This window comes from Poecilia reticulata, chromosome 13 (assembly GCF_904066995.2).
Source record: "Poecilia reticulata chromosome 13, P_reticulata-male-v2, whole genome shotgun sequence".
Classification (NCBI taxonomy): Eukaryota; Metazoa; Chordata; class Actinopteri; order Cyprinodontiformes; family Poeciliidae; genus Poecilia; species Poecilia reticulata.
Window position 1 is genome coordinate 13,253,409 of NC_088842.1, and position 25,981 is coordinate 13,279,389.

Consider the following 25,981-nt stretch of genomic DNA (forward strand, 5'->3'; position numbering starts at 1 on the left):
CCCAACAACCCCCTGAGATCTTCAACCAAATAGATGTGAAAACTGGATTTGCTTTCTTTGTAATACTTCAATGAGATGAAAACCAGTAAGAAATTGTTGTTTAAGCAACACATTTTTTGTGTCTACTCCGTTTTTTTTTTCTTTCTTTCTTTCTCTTTTAAACAAAACAACAATATCAGCTGAATAAGTTGGGTGTTGAAATATTCTTTCAACACCAACAAACGACTCATACCGGTTGCAGCGACGTGTCACACGGTTAACTTTCTTGCCCTCCCCCCCCCTCCCCCCCCTCCCGGTAAAAACCCGTGTTCTTATTCCGTATGCGGACCGCGTCCGCCTCCTGTGATGGGTTTATAAATGCAAGAGTCCGGAGCGTTTTCCTTTTCACGCCCGGTCAGTCTCTGCGTGAGGAAGGCACCGAGCATCCCCTTTTCTGACGGAGAGAGAGAGAGAGAGAGAGAGGGAGGGAAAACGAGAGAGGGAAAGAAGGAGAAAAGACAGACCTCACCCGCACCTCAGTCTGCTCTGAACCTTTCTACCGGACCGCAGTGGATGGATCAACAGCGCAAGATGTGAAAAAAAGGGGGAGGCTTTTTCTTCTTTTTTATTTTTGGCAGGCTGCAGAGTGTTTGATCACAGGAGCTTCTTCGCGCATAGAGAGGGATCAGCTGCCTCGCTTTTTCTCTGGGCGCTCTTCCCTCAGCGGGGAAGTGGGATGCGGGTTACGCAGCATCACCGGTGCCGTCGTTGCAATCATCCTCACAGATACACCTTCCACTTCTTAAGGCCTATCAGATTGTGAACCCGTGGAACAATATATTAAAAAAAAAAAACAAAAAAAAAACAACTCTTTAACCGGTGAGGAAAAGGGGGGGCTCGTTTCTACTGGCGATAAAGAGAAGAGGGATATTTTTCAAACTCCTTCGGATGTGATTCCTCTCCCCCCCGCACACCTGCCCCCCGTTCTCTCCCCCCCCCCCTTTCACTCCTCCGCTCTTATTTCTGCCTCTGTCCCGTGAAAGCCGGAAAAGATCTGATCACCCAAAAAAAAAAAAAAAAAAAAAAAAAAGAAGAGAGAGATTTCTCAGGACCGCTGTTGATCTTATCGCTATCGCGTTTAATCTGTCCATTTCTCTGTCCGGAGAGTGTCGGTGGTGGAGGGGGAGCTGCGGGAGATCCAGAGACCCGAGGAGGGGAAATTGAGTTACTCTGCAATTACAGGCTTTTCTTGCAATTCAACGTGAGTTCTGCGAACCGAAGCGCACAAACCCCGCGCCAAAGTGAGAGGGAAATTGATTTTTAAGCCGAGCAAAGAAGGCAGCAAAGGTGAGTCTTTCTTTTTCTTTTTTTTTTTTCATTTGGGAATGCGCGGAGTTTAAAAGAATGTCAATTGCCTAAGATTGACTCAACGCAAATGAAGCATTTTGGTAGACGTCGCTTATTCGTGCGGGATAAGTTTAGTAGTTATTTACAGTGCAATTGCCAATTAATGGATGACTGAAGCTGTTGGTTTGTCACCAGATTTGAACTGCTGGGATTGTTTGCGTATATCTGAGCTGCTACAGTTGTCTTGTTGTGCGTATCTGGCCGTGCGCACTTTGTTGCGTGTTGGGCAGAATGGAAGCCGTCCTTTGCGCTGCGGCGACAGGAGAGCGCAAATCATTAAATGGAAGGAGGCAGAGAGGACGTCTTGGTCGTGACGGATGTTGGGAGGGCGCACGCAGAAAGTGACACAGATCGGACTGTAAATTCATTTCGTGAGTGATGAGCAGCAGATGTGTGGCGCATGTTGATGTGACGCTCTGCGCATAGGTGGGAAAGTGGGACTTTTCTTTTTTCTCCCCCCTCAAAACACAGATGCACAGGAGGTGTGTGCGTGCGTGCGTGTGTGTGTGTGTGTGTGTGTGTGTGTGTGTGTGTGTGTGGAGGGGGGATAGACTGGCGATGTTGTGATGACAAGTGTGGAGGGAGTATATATTTTTGGCACCACCTTGTGGTTTGGTCTGCTCCTTTTTTTTGCTGTGTTGGTGGCATCTACAGGTTACTGGTGTTATTTATAGCATGATGAGCCGACAGACCCACATGCAGTCATTATGATGTAACGGTATGTTTTTTCATTAATCTCCCTTATAATTTCTTTTTTCACAATCAAATATACCTTTTTACATTTTCTAATGTTTCGTGTGGATTCGTCTGTTTTGTTTTCCACTTTTGATTCCAACAGTAAATCTATACTGATCCAAATGTCCTTGTTTGAAAATTAGTTTTGTTTGCTTAATATGTTGAAAATGAGGAACATCCATTGCTGTCTCCACCTGTTGAGAGCCATTTCAGGGCCTTTTTTTTTTTAAGTAGAAATGTTGCTCATTTTAAAAACACAAACAGCTCAGGCTGATTTCTTGCTGAAAAACACTATTGTAAAAACACATGCCAGAGTCTCAAGATGTGATTTGTAGATATTCAAGTCTAGCAATTATTCCTACTGACGTATTGTTTGCTTCATCTGAAAACCTGTGGGATTTGCTAATAATTTTCGTACTGTTAACACTAATTCCAAAGTACAATGTGTTGCTGGAAGTATTTGATCATCTGCTTTCAGTCGCAAATGAACTTGAAAGACGTCCCATTCATAATCCATGTGCTTTGACATGTCGTCTGTGCGTCCTTCGGAGCTACAGCAGCTTCAGCTCTTGCGGGAAGGTTACCCGTAAGGTTTTTAGGATGGCAGGGATGAGAATTATTTACCTTTTATTCCAGACACGTACATGTGGTTTCAGACACTGATGATGGATGAAAAGACCTGGCTCAGGCTGAGGTCAGGAATCTGTGCAAACCGGTCATGTTGTTCCAGCCGAGACTCGTCGGTGTCTTTATGGAACTTTCCTTGTCCTAGGTTCGAATCCTGGAGTTTGCACGTTCCTCTCATGAATACGTGGGTTCGTGTTGGCTTGGCAGAAACATGACTGTTAGGTATGCATGGCTGTTTGTCTCTGTGTTGCCTGTGTGATGGACTGGTGAGCTGTCCACGGTGTTACTGCATCTCTCTCTCTCTCAATGAAAGCTAGAGAAAGATGCCAGCCCTGCAAGGAGAAGTGAGTATGGACAATGGATATTTGGACAATGTAGTCTGGCAACTACCAACCAAAGCGTCATACCCTGAATTGTGACTGTTGTAGAGTCCAGTGGAGGTGTGCATTACAACTATGCATTGAACCTGAAACTTTGCAGTGCACTAAGGCTTGGATGCAGCTGCTTTGCAATGGAAGCTCATCTCCCGAAGCGCTCTATGCACTGTTGTGGAGCTAATCTGAAGGCCACTGGAGGCGTGGACGACTGTGGCTATCAACTACATCCTCTTTATGATGCCACTAACGGTTGACTGTAAAATATTTGGTGCAGAGAAAATTTCACAACTGGATTTATTGCACAGCTGGCATCAGGCCACAGTACCACAATGGAAATCATTGAGCTACTGAAGTTGGCCCATTCTTTCACAGATGCTTGTAAAAATAAGTCTGCACGCCAAGATACTGGATTTTATACACCAGTGGCAATATAAGTGATTGAGACACCTGTTTCAGTTCTTTGGATGGCCAACGTGGTGTTTTCTATTTTATGCCTTCAAACGCAGCGGTAATATGTCCACAATGGTAGAGATTGTATAGCAGTATTTCTGTCACAGGTTTAATGAATGCTACTAAATTTCTGATTGCAGCTTTAAGTACTTTTTTTAGTGGACTGTCTTCATATGTAGCAATTTTTCAGTATCAAAGTTGGAAAAATGACGACTCTTTTTGAAAGTGGAAGTCAGAAGTGACAGAGCAGCCTCGAGGTTTGTATTCAGTATAACTTCAAATGTATAGAAAGTCAAAGTTACAAACTATTAATTAGTAGTTAATTTTGACATTTTTGTATCTGTTTAAATCAAAGGCACGCATTTCACTTATGGTAGCTGGCAAAAAAAAAAACATGGTAAATCCTTTCAGTTTTAGCGCATGCCAGGTTGTCACTGGTAACTTATTGCGCACAAGTGCCACATTAAAAATTATAACTTATGTAAACTGCATACTGAATAAGTGTCTTATTGCTTTTATTTATGTGCAGTCAAGCGGGATCAGCAGGTTAGGCTGTTTGAAAGATTGACGATCGACCAGAAAACTGCAATCAGTGCAACATTTATCCGCTCTTGTTGTATTTCCAACTGGGATCAAAGGTGTGTGTGTCTGTTTATTTGATACGTTTATGAGATTGCTATTTATTTTGAGTGATTGTTTTTCATAATGTTTTGCGGAATTGCTTAGGATATGAATTAATAAATTAAAGAACAGCCTCAAGCAAAAGCACAAGGGCTTCACCAATGTATTCCTAAGGAGAGCACTTAAGTGCCGTTATTTAAATGCACAGCCTGCTTAATATTGATAGGTGATTAAGAATCCATATAAAACCATTGTCCTGCTTCTGTATTTCTTCTGTCTGTTTTAAACATTTATGCTTTCGAACTTTGCAGCATCTATCTTATGTTAACCTGAACGATTATCAACAAATGCCGAGTCCCGTTCCCTCTCCAGCCTCGTCTCTCTGAGCACTCCTCTTTCAGGAAAACACGGCTAAATGTTTGCTTTCCGTTTGAATCCTCATGTTGAACACAGGTGATTCAACAGCCACCAAGATGAAGACACTTTCTTTTCCCCAAGAATGAATTGTAAGTGATGCAGTACACTGATCAAAAACGTCAGAAGGAAGATAAACTACCTGCATGCATTCGTCTTTTCTCCTGAGGCGTATTCTGAGACTTTTTTTTTGTTGTCTATTTCTTAAATCTTGGTGCCACCCTTGTTCACAAGGAGGCGCTCTTACCCTCAGAGATAGTACTAATATTAACAGAAGTCAACAACGATGCATAAAACAACACTGAGGTATTAGCATAATGACTTTGGCTCAAACAGTGTTTGTGATTTGGATGAACTCCAATCATTTATTTTTGCTCCAAGCACAGTTTTAAGATCATTTTGGCAAATCAGAAGGTTTTTTTTTTAGGCATAAAAAATAGTAGGATGATTAAATCAAGAATAATTTAGTGCTATTTTTAATTTTTTTTTTTGCAGGAACATCTGTTCTGGTCAGATTGTCAAAACAGAAATATTGTGAGATGACAAGTGAAATCCTAGCTTATTTGGGTCTCCTCTCTGGTGATTCCGCCCCTGAGCTGTTTTTGAAAAACCGACCTGATGATAAACAGTCTCCGGTTGATAAATCGAGACCATTTCCATGACTAATATAAACAGGCCTCAGATGCTCTGCAGGCTGTTTTTCTTCTGTGTTCGGTTTTTTTTCTTCTTTTTTTTTTTTTACTTAAAAATGCATCTTCAATACACTTTGAAATCTAGAAATGTTTTTCTTCTTGCCACTAAAAGGGAAAAAAAGAGCAACGACTAACGAAACAATGTTAGCGTTTGCTACATTTTAATGTACGCATGATATGAACCGTTAATATTGCAACCTTACTCTGCTATTAATCAATGGTCATTTTTAGTAATGAAGCTCTATTTAAATTCTTGCTGAGGGTTTTTGACTGTAGCGCTTCGGATAATTGTACATTGGCGATAGTATGCTGGTCTGTTTCTGTCAAATTCTACTCTATCAATCGCCCTCACCCGTTCAATAACGTTAACCGAGGTAGATTTATTTCAGTCTGATTTCCAGTCCTTGGTCCTGGTCATAGCTCAGACAAAAAGGTCTGAATTTTACCCACGTTATTTTTAAACAAACATTTATCGAGCAAGCTGAAATCTCCTTCTGTAAGCCAAACACTGATTAAAAAAGAAAACTTTTTGAGTTTTTCCTGAGCAAGTAACTAGGTTGGACTGTATGCAAATTGTTTATGGTATAAGCAAACGTGAAAAAACAGAACAACTACTATAAATATACAAAATGTGTTTTACACAATAATGTATTTGTTTGAAATAAGATATTTAAACATTCTGCCGCTTTAGCAACTTTTCTATCAATATCCATCTTTCCCAAACTGTGATACAAGTATCACTGGTGTCAAGTGGACTATGTCTGCTGGCACTTAGAAGAGGATCAGTGGTTTGCAGGTTAACAAAAATGATTCCCAAGACGATCACAGTGAGTGCACACGCTTTACAGACCAAAGCTGCTTTAAGGGAAAGTGCAGGACTGGAGGTTTTAATGACCCATGTGGAAACTGGAGTGGCTGGAAGTAATGCATGTTAATACAAATTATCCCAACCGAGCTTTATTCCTAAACTGGACCAGTTTAGTTTGATTCCATAAAATTTACTTTTAGCTTGTTGTCAGTTTAAGAAAAAAAAAAAGTTGAAGAAATTGATAAATCAAGGAAAAAAATAATACTGATTTAAAGATCAGGGTGTCACAGTTACTCTGAGGGAAAAAAAACAGCAATTCTTAACTCGGTCATCTGAACCTGATCGCAGTGTGGCGAGAAGCATTAAAGCTGTGAATAAAAATCAAGGTTAATTCAAAGAAATAATTGGTTTCTGATCTCTTAAATATTTCTGAAAACTTCTTTTTGTTTTGTTCTTTCGACTAGTTTTAATAAACTCAGAATATGACAGTATGGTGATATTCATTTACTCAAACAGATCCCTTGCCCACAAATATTCAACTCGGAGTCATCTTTGCTGTATTTTCCTACTCTTTTCCTTAGGGGCACAATGAATGACATCTGTTTCAAATGTTTTAAATTCACTAAATCACTATTTAATTCATTAGGAGGCAGAAGTCGAAATCAGTCAAACCAATATCAATCCAGCATCGCAACTTTACAACCTTTATCTGCTGGATTAAAGTGGATAATCTGTCAAAAATCTTAGGCAGTGGAGTTTTCACTGCAGGATTTCTACTCTCATGTCACTGCTGAGGCCTCATGGCTGCTGCTTTTTAAAAAAAAATGTTTTCTTTTGTGATGCTCTTGGTTGTTGTTAAAAACACTTTTGGATTGCACAGCTCTGCTAGGTCAAACTCGGTTCCTCCAGCAGTTTGAAAATCACGTGGCAGCGTATCTTTGTTTCAGCTCTGATCTGGGTGAAGTGTTACCAGACACTTGACCCATTGGCAGCCGTTTGCTCGTATCTGTGCTTCAGTTTACCCGGCGTCTGGTTTGCTGAGGTTTGCAAAGCAAGCTCTGCAGCTTTAATCGAGCACAATGGAGCAAGTCAGAGTGACGATGTCAATTAATTTAAACTAAATGACAGATTTTCCAGCAATTTGTGTTCCGTATGGGTCTCACTGTGGAAGCATTTTGTGTTTGTATGTTAGGTTTGTTTATTATTAATTTAGAGTTGGCTAAAAGATGTGTTGTGTTAATGTTTTTTAAACGTATTAAAAAGATATTGAGAGATACAACATACAGTACTTCAGGTCTTTTACCGATTTGCAGAGTGAAAAAAAAAAAAAAGCAGATGTGTGTTTCTTGGCCTCATTTCTGGAAAATCCTGATGCATCACCATTCAGTCTTTATAAGGATGAATATGTATGATTATGATAATTAAAGTAGCCTCAGTTGAAAGAGTTTGAATTATCATAATTTGTAAAAGGCTACATGATTATTGAAGAACAAGTAATTGCAATTAATGCAGGAGCAGTTTTAAAGGACGACAAAGGCCTCTTTTGCTGACAGAGTAACTTGTTTACTAAGCAACATATGAATCACACCTCTGGTTAGAGTTACCATTGCTGTCTGAAGTGTTGGATCTTTTATAAGCCTTGTAATTTCCCCTTGTATGTTATCTGCTGAAGTTGGTACGACTTTTTTATCCATTGATTGAATTATCTTCAGGTATCTTTTTGAAGATGCCAGGAAGGAGGAACAAGGCACTAAACACAGTCCTGTGTGTCGTTTGGGACGGCAATACTGCTGACAGACAGCACTCTGCTGCAGGCTGCAAAGTGCAGTTTAAACCTGCAAGACGACTTGACAAGGACACCATTATGCAGAAGACTAAGGGGGAGGAGCAGAAAGCTCAACGAAAAGTTGGTTTCAACCAACATCCAGATGAAGATTTTGGCAAATATAGTATTTAACCGTTGGTGTTTTGTAATGTTTGTGAGTCTCATTGACTTTTTTTTCAGAGACTGACATAGTTTTAATGATAGATACATATAGATGTATCTATCACAAGCCCTCTGATGCAAAATGGCACATTAACTCAAAAATGTTAAGCTTAAGTGTCAAAGAAGCAGGCTTCTCACAAACAAGCATGTTAGTTTGAATCTATCCAATGGAAAAATCAGTGTAAGAATTGAACTACATGAAAAACTACTTTGTTATAGTAAAAAAAAAAAAGGGTTGTGCTGTGGTGGCGCAGGGGTTAAGCACAACCCATGTATGGAGGCCTCAGTCCTCGACGCAGCCGTCACAGGTTTGATTCCCGGCCTGGCGACCTTTGCTGCATGTCTTTCCCCATCTCTCATTACCAACTTTCCTGTCAATTAACTATCAAAGGCCACTAGAAAAAAATAATATATATATATATATATTTTTTTGGTAAAATCTCGATTGACAGTGGCAGAGCGAGCAAATATAATATTACAGCAGAAGCCGTGTGCGCTGACAAGAAAAACGAAGTAAGATTCATGGTCTCATTGCATTCTTGATCAATTGATGGATTGGACATGGGAGCTCAACTCCCCAAAGTTGTGAATGTTAACTAGCTGCCGTGCGTCTATCCTTCAGCCTTTGAAGCGTACGCACCCAGCACGGTTCACACACGGCAAAAGCAAGCCATTTAGTCAGTTACATTTTCTGGGGTGTATCTGTACAACTTGACTGATTTATAGTACTCTGAGGGTAAAATCTTTTTCTGTGCGATGTTTTGGTTTAGTACACAGGCGAAAAATGGCAGAAAATCATTGTACAAAATCTGATTCTGGGTGGTAAGAGTTAAACAGGTTCTTGGCAGAACGCATCGGCTTTTTGTGTCACGTTACCTTTCTATGGCCCAGGTGTGAGGACAATGCACAGTAATGCCAGGTCGTGGCCTTTAGCATGCCTGTTTGTGCCTCCTCATGGTTTTTTATCTCTTTTCACATTTTTCTTGCAACAACACAGCCGTCTGTGTGCTTGGTGCCCCTCTGGGGAGCGGTTTATTTGTCTGTCAAAGATGATCCATATCCACTGCACAACCTGTCAAATGTTTAGACAGTGATAAATGAGAAGGAGAATAAGTGCAAAGCAAGCTGGCATAGATAAAGTACTTGAAGGGATTCAAGTGGTGGTCAAGGGAAAACAGAGAACCCAGACGGACACGGCGTACATGCAGCGCGCATCGTGACTCCCTTATCTACCTGAGCTAGCGCGCGGTCTCGCTCTCTGCCGGCGCGACGTTGGTTAGAAACGCTAAAAGAGGAAGCCGCTTTGAAACAGAACATTGAAGTCAAACGTTAGCATCACCATTAAAAAAAAAATAATAATAAAAAAAAAAGCCAGAGCCAGTATTTTAAAGCTATAGCCCCCATGCCTTGGGTTAAATGGCGTGAAAGAATTAACAGGCTACTGCTGATATCATAAGATGTGACAGCTGTCGGCACCAAATTCACTCATTTAATAAATGTTAAGTCTACATTCCCCAGCACAGAGTGAACATATTAGCTGCCGGGTTAATGTGAGCTCGGTAAGCATCAGCCCCAGTTATTCTCAGCTGCTGAATGTCATGATAAGAGACAACAGTCAAAGTTACTTAACTAGACAGATCTCCTCATCAACCGTTTAGTCCTTTATGTTGCATTTTTTTTTGCAGATTGGTTGCCGCCTCCTAAATCATGCACAAGTACATTTTGAGGTAGTTGTAACATTTTATCCAGATTAACTCGTGTTAACGTAGTCAGAGCACGATTTACTGCATGCTAAATTATTTCGCACAAAATCCACTTGAAGATGAAAGAAACCTGAAGACGGCTCACCAGAAGATATTTATTAAAGACCAAACAGGCAATTAATCTTATCAAGTTAAATCCACGACATTAAACCCGTTTAGAGTCTTTTTATGACTGATTTTATGACTACTGAAATTTATACGCATTTTTAAAAAAATAACGTTATTTTTTTAAAAATGCGTGTAAATTTCACCAGTCATGAATTGGATTTGGCATACAGTTTTTTGGTTTTACCTTTTCAAATGTTTTTGCACTGCCAAAACTACATAAAATATTGAGAAAAGGCCAGAAGCTAAAAGCAACAACTACGTTAGAAAAAGAAGAACCTCAGTATATCACACTGCAGAGACTCAGTTATGCTAACAACAATGCACAAAGCACAACTATTGTAATAAATAAAGTACTAAATATAGTTCAGACAGCCTTGAAGTGCTAATTTTGAGTGATTATTTTGTCCTGTCCGCATCTTCTGTGATTCCTCTGTGTGCTGATGTTGGCAGCATTTTACATCCTCGCTGCTACAATCAATCTCTCTTCTCTGGTAAGGCTACTTTGTCAGGAATATCTGCAGGATTCCTATTGGGATGTAGAAAGTGGTCTTGGAGACATGATTAACCATCATGTCGCCGGTTAATTGGTTCAAAATAAAACTGACCTAGAGTCAATTCAAATTATTTGCTTGCTTATTTTGCTCACCCTTGCTGAATATTGGCCAGTGACTAGTGAACACTCTTAAAAAGTCAGTATGCATGTCCAATCCAGGATTTATTTGTATAAAAGTCTTTATATTAAAATGCTTTTATTAGACTCCATTTGTTAAATTGTCTCCTCTTCCCATTAAGCAACGGTAAAATGTTTAACCAAATATACAGTTTTGAAATTCACATTTGTTCTCTAAGTTGGTTTTGCAAAACCCCTGACACACGTATACTGCTGAGATATCTGGATAATTTGATACCCAAAACTTTTATTAAAGTTTCCTCCAAGTGTTTCTCTGCTTTAAACATCTAACAATGTAAACATTATACAAGGAGTGTCAATAAATACAACAAAAAGAGCATCTTATGACCACACTCTATTAAAAAGGTGGGACAGACGTTCATTACACAAAAACATTAGTTGTTTGTTTTTTGCACACTTTTAAATTACTTCTTATTTTTATTAAATAAGTGCTCAATAAAGCTTATTCTTTATTGAGCTATTTCCTTTTTTATAACTGTCCAGCTGTTGGAAAAAAAGATGCCAACTTACTTTAAGTGTCCCAACAGGCTTTCTGCCATTGTCAAAGACTGTAAATCCAACCCTGGCATCCTTACAGAATACATTATGCTGAGTCTCATGTTTGACTTACTCCCAGCTGTTCCTTATGTTCCTGTTCAGTTTCAGCCGTCCCCATCAGTCTTGTAGCAACAACGCATTAAGGATCATTCAATTGAAACCAGGTGGGTTGTAGCTTCACAGAACATCTTTTCCTGCTTGTGTTTAATCTTTTCCATTGAATACTCACTCAAAAACTAGCTCTGACTCCTGCCCAATGTCACAACTGACTACAAATGAGAATCTTTTCTACATTAGTTTGCTTTAGACTTTCTGCCTTTCAACCATGAGTTTAAATCTAATCTTCTATTTCTGCAAAATAAATAAATAAATAAATACACTCAATTAGTACTTAAATGAACTTGGTTGATTACGATTAGTCTCCATGATCTATGTGCCTGTAACTGTGTGTTGACAGACGAGTCTTTAATTTATAAGCAGTATGTGTGATACAGCCTACACCCATTTTTAGAGCTCTTGCATTGCAACACACATTGACATAAATGCCCTTATCAATTTCCTTTTCTTACATCACATGACTGCTTGTTTCACAAGCTGTTCTCACAGCGGATCGCAGCTGATAATCCATCTAGTGTGTGCACAGAGGCTATGCAGTCTTCAACTTTATGAATGTCAAATGTTTTACAAAGCAGTAAGCGGTCTCATGGTAACCTTTTTAATGCTTAAGTAGCATTGTGTCAGTCGCTTAACGCAGGGTGTCTGTCGAGTGGAAACCTTTCCTCAGTTGCGTTAAAGTTGGCTTTTGATTTGTACATCCCTCCCTAAAAGAAAAGGACAAATTGTTCCTGTATTTGTGCAAATCAGAAGGCAACTCCAGAACTGTGCTTCAGCAGATTGTTAACCCTGGGCTAGAGGAATGAACTCAGAAGTGTTTGAAGTTCAGGTGTTGAATCTATTTGGTAGTGTAACATAAAGTTCCTTCACTACTACCTCGCAAAAATACTCAAATTTGATGCATTAAAAGCAGGATTGTCTCTTTCTTCCTCTTTAAAATGTTCTAAACACTTGCAGGTTGCTGTGTTATGGTGCAGCTGAAGAAGACAGAGTAGATTGGGAGATCAAATGTACTTGGAGCTCGATGGCGATGTTACGAAAGTACCTTTGCAAGGACCCCCGTCACATACTTCAGTTATAAATAGCAGACTCGAGTAATGATGCAAAACCGTAACCATTCGGTTACAAAGATATTTTACATGCCGGCTTACCTTCCTGACTTCTTGAGCTGCGCCAGCTCTTTAAAACATCTGAGATAAACGTTGCAAACATTTGCATTCTCGTATGCAACACGTTCAGAAGAAGTCTGTTAAATTTAGGGACACAAAGCATGTGTGAAAATATATTTTTGCATCACAGATGTTGTGTGAGCATGCCATCGTTAAGAGAGAAAAAATGACTTGATTAATGTCTGTAGTGAGGGAGAAATACTTAGTGGTGTAGTATTGATAGAATGTCAAAATGTAAAATAGGCCTGTGTTTTTATAGAGAACATATGCAGCTCAAACTTAATAAGTCAGTTCCACTTAATCTTGTTCCATAAATCAATACAAATGCTTTAGCAAATCAGATATTGTGGGTGCCAGAGTTTGATCAGGCATGCTTCTGCTCTTTTAGGTTTTTTCTCTTTTTTTGTTTTCCTTTTAGTTCTCAAACGAAAACTTGTCAATTATTGCATTTTTCAATTTACGCAGTTTTCTAAATTGCATAATCAAAATGAGTTTGAAAACAATGATTCACAACAACAAACAACGCTAAACCCCTCAGTAACCTTTACATCTATATTAAATACAAAATGGTTATTTAGACGTTATATGTGCAGCGTATTTCTGCTTGGTTTCAAAAACTACCTCAAAGAAAGCTAAATTCACAATAGCTGAGATACTGCTAGTCACTCAACAGCTCACTTACACTAATTTTTATTTATTTATTGGTATTATAGTGCTGCACAGGTGTTGCAGAGCCATCGGCTGCACATCCATCGTGTGAATCTCCTGTTTTATCATGTGCCTGAGGTGCTCTGCTGGATTTAAAGCTGGTTACTGTGGAGACACTGAAGTTCAAGGATCTTATGTTCAACAATCTCTTTTTGAGATTATTTGAGTATGGTGACATGGTGAATCATCTCACAGGCGTCAGAAGATGGGAACATTGTGGTCATGAAGTGAAGGAAACGGGCAGCAGCATGACTAAGAAAAGTCATGGTGTTTAAATTAAGTTTAATTGCTACACGAAGACCGAAAGTATGCCAAAAACGTATCCGACACGCCATTATCACAACACAGCCAACCAGAACCAGTGATCCAAGGCAGGTGGAGCCGATATTCTGGGTTGTTTCTGAATGTACCCTCTGAATATCACAACTGAAACTGGAACTCATTGCAAAAGGTGTCATTTTTTGCAAGAATGTTGTCCAGTTTTGGTTTTGGTAAGCTTGAGTGAGTTCTAGCCTCTGTTTCCTGTTTAGAAGATTAAACAAGTGATTGAATGAGCTACTGTTGTCTTTGAATCTTCTGGAACTGCTCTGCCCATTCTCCAATGACCTCTGACATTTTTTTTTTCCCACACACAGCTGGCGTTCACTGGATATTTTCTCAAATTTGAGCTATTCTCCATAAACCAGACAGTTTTTGACTGGTTTATGGAGATCATGTACCATCTCATATGTGCTATATCATATTTTCTTCTCATTGTGGTGGTTGGATTCAACTTCAACAAGTCATCCTCATAACATCTTGCATGCATTGAGTTACTGCCGTGCTAGTGGTGATTTGCATAGGTTTACACAATAAGGTAATTGCACATCCAATATCTGGACTTCTGTACATCCAGCCTCTAAAGAGAAAGTTATTGCAAAGCTTTTCTCGGTGTCCTTATATCCAGCAATGCACAACAGCATGCACAAATTATATTGCATACTGGTTGTTTTCTCCAAAAAAAAAAAAAAAAAAAAGCGTAGTGAAGTTACTGCATTGATCCAAACAACTGGCAGCTATTCATTCACACGGTGTCAGGAAACCCTCCAGGCCGCCATGCATCTCTGTGGATTTCAAAGACGACTACTATAATGGGCCCTGAAATGGCCTCAGTTCCTCGCTGAAGTACAGAGGATACTAAAATGTGCATTTTCTAATTGTGTTATTTTCATGCTGATAAATGGCATTCTGGCTCCAGTTTCATTCTAATTATTATGCTACAAAGGCTGTTAAGTTCACAACGCTGCAAATCAATAGCACATTGGGTTGTAAACCGATTAAGGATATACCAATGGACTGAACTGATGTTGCATGTTTTTTTTTTGTTTTTTTTTTTTAAACTAATAACCCATGATTAACTTTTAATTTCACAGATGGCTTAAACTGCCAGGGATTAGTCCTTCAAGATGATTACTTCGTAGTATCATTTACTCGGTTTAGAGCTGCTTTTTGATGTCTCCAACTTCCCCAATAAGCCATTTTGACCAGAGTGTAATTCTCATCGCTATGATATTTTTCAGGCTCACAAGTAAATTAGACGACAGAGTGCAGTGTGCACATTTCCTAAGTGTTTGACTTATACTTTTTTCTTTTTTTTTTTCGAGTGTTAAGTACTTGTCGGATAGAAAAATGGTAGTTCTGTTCAGTTGGGCTGCTGGACAAATGCAAAAAGAGAACCTGTTGGACAGAAATGCAATTTCAAGAAATTGTTTTGTCATTTTAAAAATCTCTGACCTGCTTTCATCTAACAGGAAACTCTCTGTAGAAACATTACAGTAATAATTCAACTTGGCAATTACAGTAAGCAATTTGACTTCCCTTATGAGGATCTGTTGCCACAGCAGCTCATCCCTGCTTGCCTATTTCTGGCTCGGAAGAGGTTGGTCATAAAATGTTAATGTACTTTTGTGAATGCTTGTGTGTCCGAAATGGGAAGAGATAATTTAATTATCGTTTCATCACACTACAATGAGATCTTGTAGTGTGATTTTTTTTTTTTTTTAATGTAGAACTAAAAACCATCTATAGTGTTTTTTTTTTTCTATTTTATGTGATAGACACACATGGTAGCTCATCATGACTGTGAAGAAAAGGTTTTAAAAAAAAAACTGGTACAAATACAAATCTGAAAAGTTTCCATTTATTTGTATCTTTGATTTATTTGTATCTTTGATTCCCCTAAATAAAATCCAGTGTGACCGACGTGATTACGAACTGGGGTCTTAAAATGAAGGCAGAGAGGTACATTTGGAACAAAAACCCTGATCGTACAGCCAGCGCTGTGATGGAAAGGCTGACATCAAAGCACAGTTAGTTGCTTTGTATGCCGCACACATTTTTGAAATTAATTTATGGGTTTTCTTTCACTGCACAATTATAGTTTGCGTTGATCTTCTAGATAAATTCCCAGAAAACAGATTTGGGGTTTGTACCAGAGGAAAGCGAGCTTAAAGCTGAAAAGGGAGATGATGTTATCGACTGTGATTTTACGTCTTCTTCACCGTTGCACAATATCTCCACCACTCTTGTCGCTTCAATATCTCAGCCACTGAAAATATACACCATTTGTGGCAACTAAGGCCAATGAAGGTCACTTCAACTCATTACAGATAATATCATTATTCAGTGTAAATGTATGACACTTGGAATATAGTGTGTTGCCAGATATTACTCCTGAGCAGTCCTATAAATGCACTGATATCTGCATCCTTAGTTTACCAGCTGCAGTGCTCTTAGTGCTCAGTTCAATCATTCAAATTTATTTGCATAGCACATTTTAGCAACAAGGTTAACAACTTCCAAGTGCTTTACGTCATAAAAACGCAAAACTACAAAGTTATTGAACAAACAGTCAGTAATTGAAACGTTACATTTTGTCAGATGCCACGTCAGATTATTGATTAGTGTTTCATTTATAATGTTTCAAAACGCCACTTTAAACTGGTGGGCTTTTAGTCCGGATTCTAAGGCACTCAGTGTTTTGGCTGTTTTGCAGTTTTCTGCAATATTGTTCCAGATTTGTGGTGTAAAAAAGCTGAATGCTGCTTCTCCATGTTTGGTTCTGGTTCTGGGGTTGCAGAGCAGAACCAGAACCAGAAGACAGTCATCCATCTTGGAAAACTATCCCAAGGTTTTGTGACTCGTTTAGGACCAGGCTGTACATTAGTAAGCTTATGGAGTACTATTAAAGTATTTAAAAGCTAATCTTACAGGACAAATCTTATTTAGATGTGCATCATTTTTAAACGGTGAAAGATTACATCGCATCAACATCCCTCCCTTGGTCTGAGCCCCCAGAGACGATCATATTAATCTGTCTCTATTTGACTACCTCTCCCAATGGTGCGTGCAGAAAATGAACATTGTTAGAATTGATCCGGGTACATCGCTCCTAAAGCTCCCCATCTTGTGAAGCAGCCCTCCGTGCCTTCCCAATCCCCTTTCGCCGATTATATGCCAGTCAGCTCTGCCAGCAGTGTTGCACTTCTCTCATTTGTGATTGTGAATTTCATCAAACATCAATACTCCTTTGAATCATATCCAAATGGATATTTTATTGTTCTGCATGCAAGAAACAAGCCGTGTGCTCAATACGCCTTGCTTTCTTAGTCTTACCTGACCACCTCTTGTTACCATTCAGTGGATTAAGATGGAAACTGGTAACTCAGGTCAGCAGATCAGCTGCTCTTGGAGGTACCGAGATCCAGGAGGAAGCTCAGAGGGGACAGGGTTTTCTCTGTCATGGGTCCAAAGTTATGGAATGCCTTGCCTTTGCAGGTCAGAGAGGCCCCTTCACTGTCCACTTTTAAAGCTCGTCTTAAAACCCATTTATTTTACTTGGCTTTTTTTACACCAGCGGGATCTAGTTTTAAACTGTATGTTTTTGTTTTTAAACTGTAAAAGATTTTTTTGTTGGTTTTTTTTTTTAGTTCTTTTTTATTGTTATGTTGTGTTTTACTGTACAGCACTTTGTATCAGCTGTGGTTGTTTTAAAGTGCTTTATAAATAAAGTTGGATTGGATTGAACTCTACTCGCTTCCAGTTGGCAAAGGACAGAACTGATGGTGAATTAACTGCGTATTTCGAAGTTACCTGGTTCTTAAAAACTTACCAAAGACTCGTATCTGCAGTGCTGTGAAAGTGTGTCGCTCCCTTACAGATTTATTTTGTTTTTGTGTCGCTCTTGTGCTGCTACTGTATTTACTCGGGTGAACCGTATATGATGTTAACATTTGTTGAGCGATCACGTTGAAGTGTGACAAAAGAACCAAAACAGGAGAAATCTGTGAGGACAAACTCTCTCTGCTGTCTTAGTCACTGAGCAGTGTAGGCCGTTTGAAGTGGACTGGCTTGAACTTCAGTTGCATAAGTTAAATATTCTTTCTTTAATCCATGACTAGAGGAAAGACTACATGTTCTTGAGATGAGATGACCCTCGTGTTTGATATGTTTGATTCATTTTAATCTGTAATGCATCATTTCTCCCTTTTAACAGAAAGAAACGTCTCGTAGAAGCAGCCTCTGTCAGGTTCAGTGTCAGTTTTAACTGAGTGGGAGCCAAGAGATCAGGACAGCCACTAAAACAGAAGCACTGGACAGAGAGAAACAAAGACTTTGGCTATAAAGGATCATCCATTAAATAAAGGAAAATCCACCAAGCAGGTGATTTCGATGAATGTAAAACGTCACTATCTTCTGGCTTTCTTTTTCTTTTTTATCCTCCTATTTTTAATCTGCTTCATCGTTCGTATTTAATAAGCGTCTCTCAGATGGCCGCAGTCACTTCCCACAGACTCCTTCTTTTCCTCTAAAGCCGCAGAGCTGCCGCGATCCCCGTTGCACTCTCCATAGTTTTACAGGACCTTGTTATTTGCATTTTCTACTTCCAAATGTACAGCATATGCTGCATGACTTTCCTGTCATTCTAATTGGCCAGTGGAGGCCATGAGTCATTTCACATGTGCTCCCCTCAGCTTGATTGACATGCAGCTGCAGGGACTCATCATATCCCAGGTGAAGAGGCTGTATGTCCCGGCTACTTTTTAATCATGTACTCCAGGCTGGGGCTGATAAGAGATGTAAGGGTGATTATGGTTCAAGGAGGACGTCCTTGCGCTTGGGCCTTGGGATTATGGCTCTTCACCATGCTCTGACTGGGGGAATAAATACATCAGTATTCAGATAGCTGCCTCCGCAGGGGTTACAGAGTTGCTGGAGAGATTTGAAACAGAGAGCAGCGGCTCCAGGGAACTCGGATCCGGTGCCTAAAGCGTCCACATAATCTGTGAATTTATTGCATTTTGACGAGTGCAGCGGATGGGAGAAAAGATGAGGAAAACATTAGATATATTGAGCCTACCTAACCTTTGAACCCAGTTTCCACTTCATTTCTAATACATGAGCAGTGTGTGTGTATGTATATATATATATATATATATATATATAAGTAAGTGTATGTATATATTTATGTGTGTGTGTGTATGTCTGTCTGTGTGATCAAATTCCTGCAGAAAGCATGAATAAAAAGTGAAATATGTCCATCTGTCATCCAGGGGAAAAAAATGTACACTAAATAGAGGAAGATCTAAGCGAGCTAAAAATAACGCAGCCATTTTTGCATGTCATGTCATGAACAAACTTATTCTCTGTAGAAGGCAGAATCAAGGGCTGGGTGACTTAATGTGCAACGAAAGCTAAATCAAAGGAGGCCTCGCTCAAGGATTTCACCAACTAGTTAAATAAAATAAACTTAAATTTAGCATCTATTTGCATAAGGTTACAGTTTGGAAACGTCTCACAGAAGCAGATGGTTATAGGTAGAAGTAGAAGATGGATTCCTCAAACTCACCAACACTTTAGCCGAGGCCACATTAAATGTACCTGTTGGACATGCCGCACCTCACAGTCTCGTTTCTTTTTCTTCTTTTCTATGACTTTTACCTTCCTATGACTCTGCATGATCCAACTTCCCTGTCATTTTACTACCAGTACACCTGAATATCCCCACTGAGCGATAAGTCTAATATATTCTGCTCACAGCAGCCATTTAACTTATCCATTAATTAAGCTATTTGCACCCCTTGAAGTTTGGAAGGAAAAATCGACATGCGTTTTTTATCCTACGTTCTTTTTTTTTTTTTGTGACATACATAAACCAGTTAGGATATCGGTATCCTAACTGATAGCGATATCCTAATTAGATATCACAAATGTGATACATGATACAAACATGTATCACATTTGATACATGTTTGATGAACATGCATCAAATGTGATGAACATGTGATACATATTCATCACATTTTTTTTGCACAAAATACTTCTCAGACAACTAGATTTCCACTGAGAATGGGCTGGTTTAAAGTCTCGTGTCACGTTAAGTCCAAAGAAGCTGCTGCGACAAAAAACATTAAATAAATAATTTAACCGTGATGGAGGTGTACTGTTGTAGGACTAAGATCCAATAATGAAAGCAAGACTAAGTCTAGAGTAACAAATTAATGCACAGGACCTTACATACAGGCCATCTTTAAAAAGATGCATTTCGAGCTGCTTTTAACAGAAATTACCAAGAGTTCTTGCAGGGAAAAAGCTACAGAGTCTCAAGGCCACTGCAGCAAATTCCTCTTCATCCTCTTGCCTTTAGCCTGGTTCATGGCTGGACAGAAGCTGGTTAGACGTGAGAGGCAGATGAAGTGAGCTAAAGACATGGAAATCCTGGGAATAAAACCTGGTTCAGGCTGCAAAAGACAAACAAACTATGCCTTCCTTTCTTTACACGTTCTGATTGCACATTGCCGTGTGTTGGTTTATCACACGAACTCTGAATAAAACTGATGCTTGTTTATAACGTGGCAAAATATGCAAAAATGTAGAAAGACTAAGTGCTTTTGCAATGGACTATAAATTAATAGCTCACCATCTATCCAGCTGTCTTCATTTGAATGATGGAAGTTGCCATAAAGAATGCAAATTTTCATCATCCATCCATCCATCCATCCATCCATCCATCCATCCATCCATCCATCCATCCATCCATCCATCCATCCATCCATCCATCCATCCATCCATCCATCCATCCATCCATCCATCCATCCATCCATCCATCGTCTCTACCTGCCTGTCCTTGCAGGGTCGCGGGGTGGGGGGCGGGGGCTGTTGTCTATCTCCAGCAGTCTCTGGTGAGAGGCGGGTACACCCTGTAGCGGTAAGTGACATTAAATTAAGGAATAAATATGTCTACTATAAAATATCTATGTGCCAGGTTTTAAATAAGGAAGCCTATTAGATAAGAAGTAAATCATTTTAAAACTAAAGTCCCCAGATGTTCAGTTTCCTCCTGGAAGCCTGTTATTGTTGCAGGTGACTGAGCTGCAGGGGAGTCTGCCGTTGTGTCTCTGGCTAGTATTTACTTCAGAATTGAATTTTGTATTCTAATAAAATCGTTTGATTTATAAGGACAGTGACTAGAAAAAGCATGCTCCTAAAAAGGCTGGTTTTATAAGCCCTGTGGCAGAAAGATGTAACAATATGGCAGCGCTGCGATTGGTCCGTTCACAGTAAAAGAAAAAAACGAAAACAAATGGAACTGTAGGGATGTTTCATTATCTCTATAGGCTTTAAATCTCCACTTTCTGTTAGAAGTTGCTTGTTACTTTATAAGTAAGAGGTAGGTATGAAAGACATGACTGTCTTCATTTAGTCAATTATGTATTCTTAGGTAAGTTGACATCTTTACCATCGCCATGTCCCTGAATGAACTCACACCTACGCACATCCAGCAGTCATTGTATCTTCAGAAGTGCTCTTTACTCTGCCCTTGCTCTCGTACCGGTCTGATATCACAAAGCTCTTAATTTGATGAGTGTCTTTCGTCAGCAGAGATGCGGGGAAAGATAAAGCGGATGCTTGTAATTACTTGTATGCATGGGCTCATCACAGAGATTTATTACTTGAAGCTTCTCATTTAGTTCAGACTGCCCGTTTGAGTCCCTTTGTTCCGAGTGTCATTTTCAACACATACTGTATGGTTGAAATCGTAGCTGTTAAACGTCTGAAATGTGTACTACTGAGCTCACAGGAAGAATACTACTGTAAAATTATTACTGATGAAAGATGAATGATGACTAGTGTGTTCTGCCTTGATAATAAATATTTTAAAATCCTATACAAGTCACAAATAAATTAAGAAACCACTAATTGATTCTTATCAACATCATATCTAAGTTTTTTTTTAACTTAAATCACTGATATTTATCAAAGCAAGAAGGATTACTTCTGCATGTTGTTTCAGTTAAAAAATCTTTAGCATGTGTCCATGTCTATCGTTCTCCTCATTCTCCATTTTCTGTTAAATGGATATACCAATATACTAACTGTCTAAAAAGCCAGCTTTTTATAAAACTTCAGGTTTTAAGTGAGAAATGCGTTTCTCCTGTTACATTTTAGAACCTTTAGCTTTGCTGTCTCGTTGCAGAAGTATTTATCTCGGCTTGTGCCTGTTCACATCTGTTCTGAGAAACATCTGACCTCATGCACATCTCATAAAGCTACATGTGTCACAGTGCTAACTTTGTCCCACACAGCTGCTTCTTCACCTCCAGAAAATGCTGAAATTGCTTGCATTTTTTGTTTTACCCTCTTGCTCTGCTAAGCATCTGTATCACGTTGCTATCTGAAACACCTGGGATGATTAACCCCGTGTCTGAAAGAGGAGCCGGTTAAAATACCGGGCAGAAAACAAAGATCACTGAGGGCGAGGAAGGCCCGGTTGGCAGAGAGTCAGATTGGAAGGCTTAGAAACATCTCTGTTGGACTAAATGTTAAGTGTAGTCACACTGCAATGATCAGATTGCCTCAGATCTCCTCTAATTGAATTTACTCTAACAAGCTAATGTTGATAGAAGAAAAAGGTGTCTGATGCGGGTATTTTGTTGCAGCCAATTATTTTCCTATCCTTCCTGTACCGGCCGTATCTGCTGAGGGGCTAGATTTTGATCTGTTGACTTGCAGCCTCTTCAGATGTGGTGTTTGTTGTGGAGTCTGGTATTGATTAGAAGAGCAGTGAAGGAAGTGGAGGAGGAGAAGGGTGGTTCTCATATCAATTAGTCAGTCGCCATGGTTTTAATTTGTGGTATGTCACCAGCCATTGCTTTTGCGCTTTGCGGCGCAGGTGATCCTTCAATACAAGCCCTGAAATTGATATATTCAAGGTCACATCTGATTGTGAAACAGACAAGCTTTCTAACAATTGACTGGATTGAATGTCAGTGGTGTGCTTGTGTGTGTGCGTGCATGTATATGTTTTATATATATATATATGACATATATGATTGTTCTTATAGCATAATATGTTCTTTTATGTCAGCGATAGAAAATTCCTGATGTTTATCTACTGTCTAGTTTAAACAGATCCGATGTCTTCATTATGCTTTTCCATGCAATAAGTAGCTGTAAGCTACCTAAATGTTTAAAACTACTGTGAACTCTCATATGCACACACATCTTGAGACTGCATGTGATGCAGTTTGTTGCCCTTGCTTGAGCCGCGATCCTTCAGACTTTGAATTTAGTTTTGTCTGAGTCGTGTTTCTTGTGCTCGCCTGTATTTTGATTGATCCCTGGTTCTCCACAGTCACGTCCTCCTGTGTCCTCTTTGTGTCGTCACTGTCTCAGTTTAAACCCCCGCACAGATGTTCGATATTCAGCTAATTACGCTCCTATTTTCTCCTGACATCCAGTTTTGTTTTGTTTTTTCCATCGTCGTCAGATCCCCCTGTTGGGATTTTCTCATGTCTTACTGGTTCTTTCCTTGTTGCATCATATCAGTATATTTCAAGTTTCGTCCTTTTCAGCAACAAACTAAGCTCAGCTCTAGAAATGACCTGGCCTAAATTAATGGTTTCCTCTTATAAAGGACAGTAGAATAATTTGTTTGTGAAACCTTTTCTGTTATCACACTTCTTTTCTTTTTTTTTTTATGAGTTTCATTTGTAATTGTCTGCAAGCGTCCTACTGATTTACATATACTTGGACATTTGTTCCATTATTAAAGGCCAACTACCTAATTGAAAAAAGGTTTATGTGGGATGAAGGAGAGTTACTTAAAATAATTCAGCTTAAGGAAGGTTTTTGAAGTTGCTAGTGTGGGGTATTTTTGCAAATGGGTATTAACTGGACATGTCTCAGACTTTTTGCACATCTGTGCAAGGGATGACTGTTAAAGTGTCATATCAGGACGATAAGAACTTGAGAGAGGCCTTTTCAAGTCATTATTCTCATCTCTCAGCATAGCTGGGATTACATTTCTGAGGGCTACTATGTCACTTCATTGAGTTCAGGCCAAATCCAAATAAAGAGCTGGTGAGTCCAGCCATTTACATTCCTGCCAGTCCAGATGCAGATTGCTAAGCTTGGTTCCGTTAGACTTGAATCCCTGGAAAAACTTCCTCACAGGCAACAACTTTGGGGAAACTTCTCAGTTCCTCCTATTTACGATCCTCCACCTCCCACACCGGTCAAAGGTTTGGCCTCAGCTATTCATTCAAATCAGGCTGATGCTGTATGTCCCATTGTTTTCATGTCTCAGAGGAAGAGTAAAACATTATAGTAAAAAATAAAAATAAAATCTAATTATTGGTTTCCATAGAAACAAGTGTCATTGGTAGACTGGGCAAAATTGGTGCATCTCTCAATGAGGAGCCGAACTGCCAATTTTTCTTTCATCCAAGCCATTTTGTTCCTGAGACAATAATCTTCTTTTTTTATCTGTAAAACAATATATTGTAATTTGGACCAGCTGTATCAACAGGTGATGTGATAAAATTCATCTTTGAAAATTGTCTCTGTCTTTATGGATGTCTGTGTTATTGTAACATTTGTTAATGGTGAAGCCTCATCTACCAACAAAGAGCAGCTTCATATATATTTAATTCTTTTCCTTTGTGCATCTTTTGTGAAAGATTTTGTGAGTTTAAGCGGAAGGGTACAGCCTCTTCTCAAAGTCTGAAAGTAAAGAGATTAGGACGGTTGTTCTCCGGAAAAAAGAAATTTCACCCACAGATTTGCATGTCTGCCCGCTTAAACTCACACCCCTCCGAAAAAAATCAACATAATCTCATTTATTTGCTCCACAACCTTATCCATCCCGATATATAGTGTTAAAGGGGAAGATAAATATAGTCCCCTTGATGAATACATTGAACAGCTTCAGAAAATAATTAAAAGGGTTGATGAGGTTGTCTGTATGAAGCATGGTCCCTTATAAGTCTTCATTTGGGAGTAATCTAAGGGCATGTGTGCCCCCTGCATGTTCCTATGCCTCCTTTTTTCTGACATCTCATTAGAGGCATGTCAAGTCCTTCTGCGCAGTGTTATGATGATTATGCTGTTGGGATGGTTTAGGTGATAAGAAAAAAAAGGGAAACAGACTCCTAGCTTGGCATGAACAGTGATATGACCGTAAGGTTAATTGTGATGCCGGTGCAGGGAGGATCAAAAGCTTTTTGAGCTTAGACAAAAGCCGTTTGTCAGATTTAGCCATCTGTCAATAAGGCCGGTTAAGATCTATGAAAAGACTTAATTTTGAAAAAGTTTCGCTGATTCCCTTTTGGTAGGCATTGGAAGGTATGTTGTAGCTTTAACATGGATTTAGTGTTTATTTAGAACAAAAAATGTATAAAGTAATGTACGGTGATTAGTTTGTTTTATTAGAGAGAAGCAGAATAGAACACCAACACTTTCTGCTGGTGTAAAAATTAATCAAAAGTTTCTGTCGTTGCTTCGATTTTGATACATGAACTTAAGCAAACATATAAAATAAACACTTGCTAAAGTCAGTAGCAGTTTTGAAGTGTTTCTGTGCACAATATAGAATTTGCAACTCTGCCTTTTATAAAGTAGCAAAATAACTACCTCATATAATCTGATTAATTAGTCAATCTGTCTGCTACTTTAGCCAGCCTGAGTCAGCTGCCTAACTCGCCATGTTTAGAAGAGAGTTATCTTATTACAGGGGATGTGTGGAGCTCTGTTAGCGCTCAGCAGGATTGAGAATCTCTCCTTTGTAGATGATAATATACGTTGATATGCTGCTAATACTCCGATACCTCAAAGGTACACGAAGAGCAAACTGTGATTAAATACAATTCAGTCCCCTCCTTAAATTCTGTCCAACTCGGTGTGTCTAGATTAAGCTAAACATGACACCATTTAAATTTGTTGTGACAAGATTAATTAGAATAAAATGGATTTGCAACGACAATGTGTAAGTCAGTCAAGCTTTCGCTGTTTCTAGAAACAGAACAGAGTTTTACAAAAATTAATTGGCGAGCTAGAGAGGATGAGCAGCAGAGGTTTCCTCTTAATGCCAAAGAAAGTGTAATATATCTATATATTTACAGAATGCCGCTAATTTATACTTGCAGAGTGCTCTTATAGTAGGACAAGGGTCATGCTGCCACATCTGGATGTTGAACACCGGATGAGTCGGCGCTGGCAGTGTTTGGCCGCCGATAATTATGGTGCTTCGGTAGGTGCTAAAGTTTACGATTTGTTGCTTTTCCAACAGTTTTACTCTTCCAGAGGCTGGCAGCTAAACACAACAGAGTGTCCTTAATTAACCGAAGTTTCTGCATACAAAGATAATAGTAAGTCAAGCAGCTGCAGCACCCAGAGGGGAATAAACAAAGATTTAGCTCAAGCTTCAGTCTCTAATACTAAAGTATTAGAGATCTTTTTTTTCCCTCCTCAACTGA

At 39.2% G+C, this 25,981-nt stretch overlaps 1 protein-coding gene across 5 annotated transcripts in view; it reads left to right on the plus strand.

Moving 5' to 3' along the window:
• The first annotated feature begins 297 nt into the window (after positions 1-297).
• The window catches only part of grik4 (glutamate receptor, ionotropic, kainate 4), a 353,167-nt gene continuing 327,483 nt past the window's right edge, over positions 298-25,981 (plus strand). For 2 of the 5 annotated variants that reach the window (XM_017308264.2, XM_008425649.3), the window contains exon 1: positions 299-1,326. The gene's annotated coding sequence lies outside the window, so the exon portion shown is untranslated. Of the gene's footprint in view, positions 1,327-25,981 lie in introns of all 5 variants that reach the window. The other 3 variants (XM_008425647.3, XM_017308265.2, XM_081614530.1) reach the window with 2 other exon arrangements.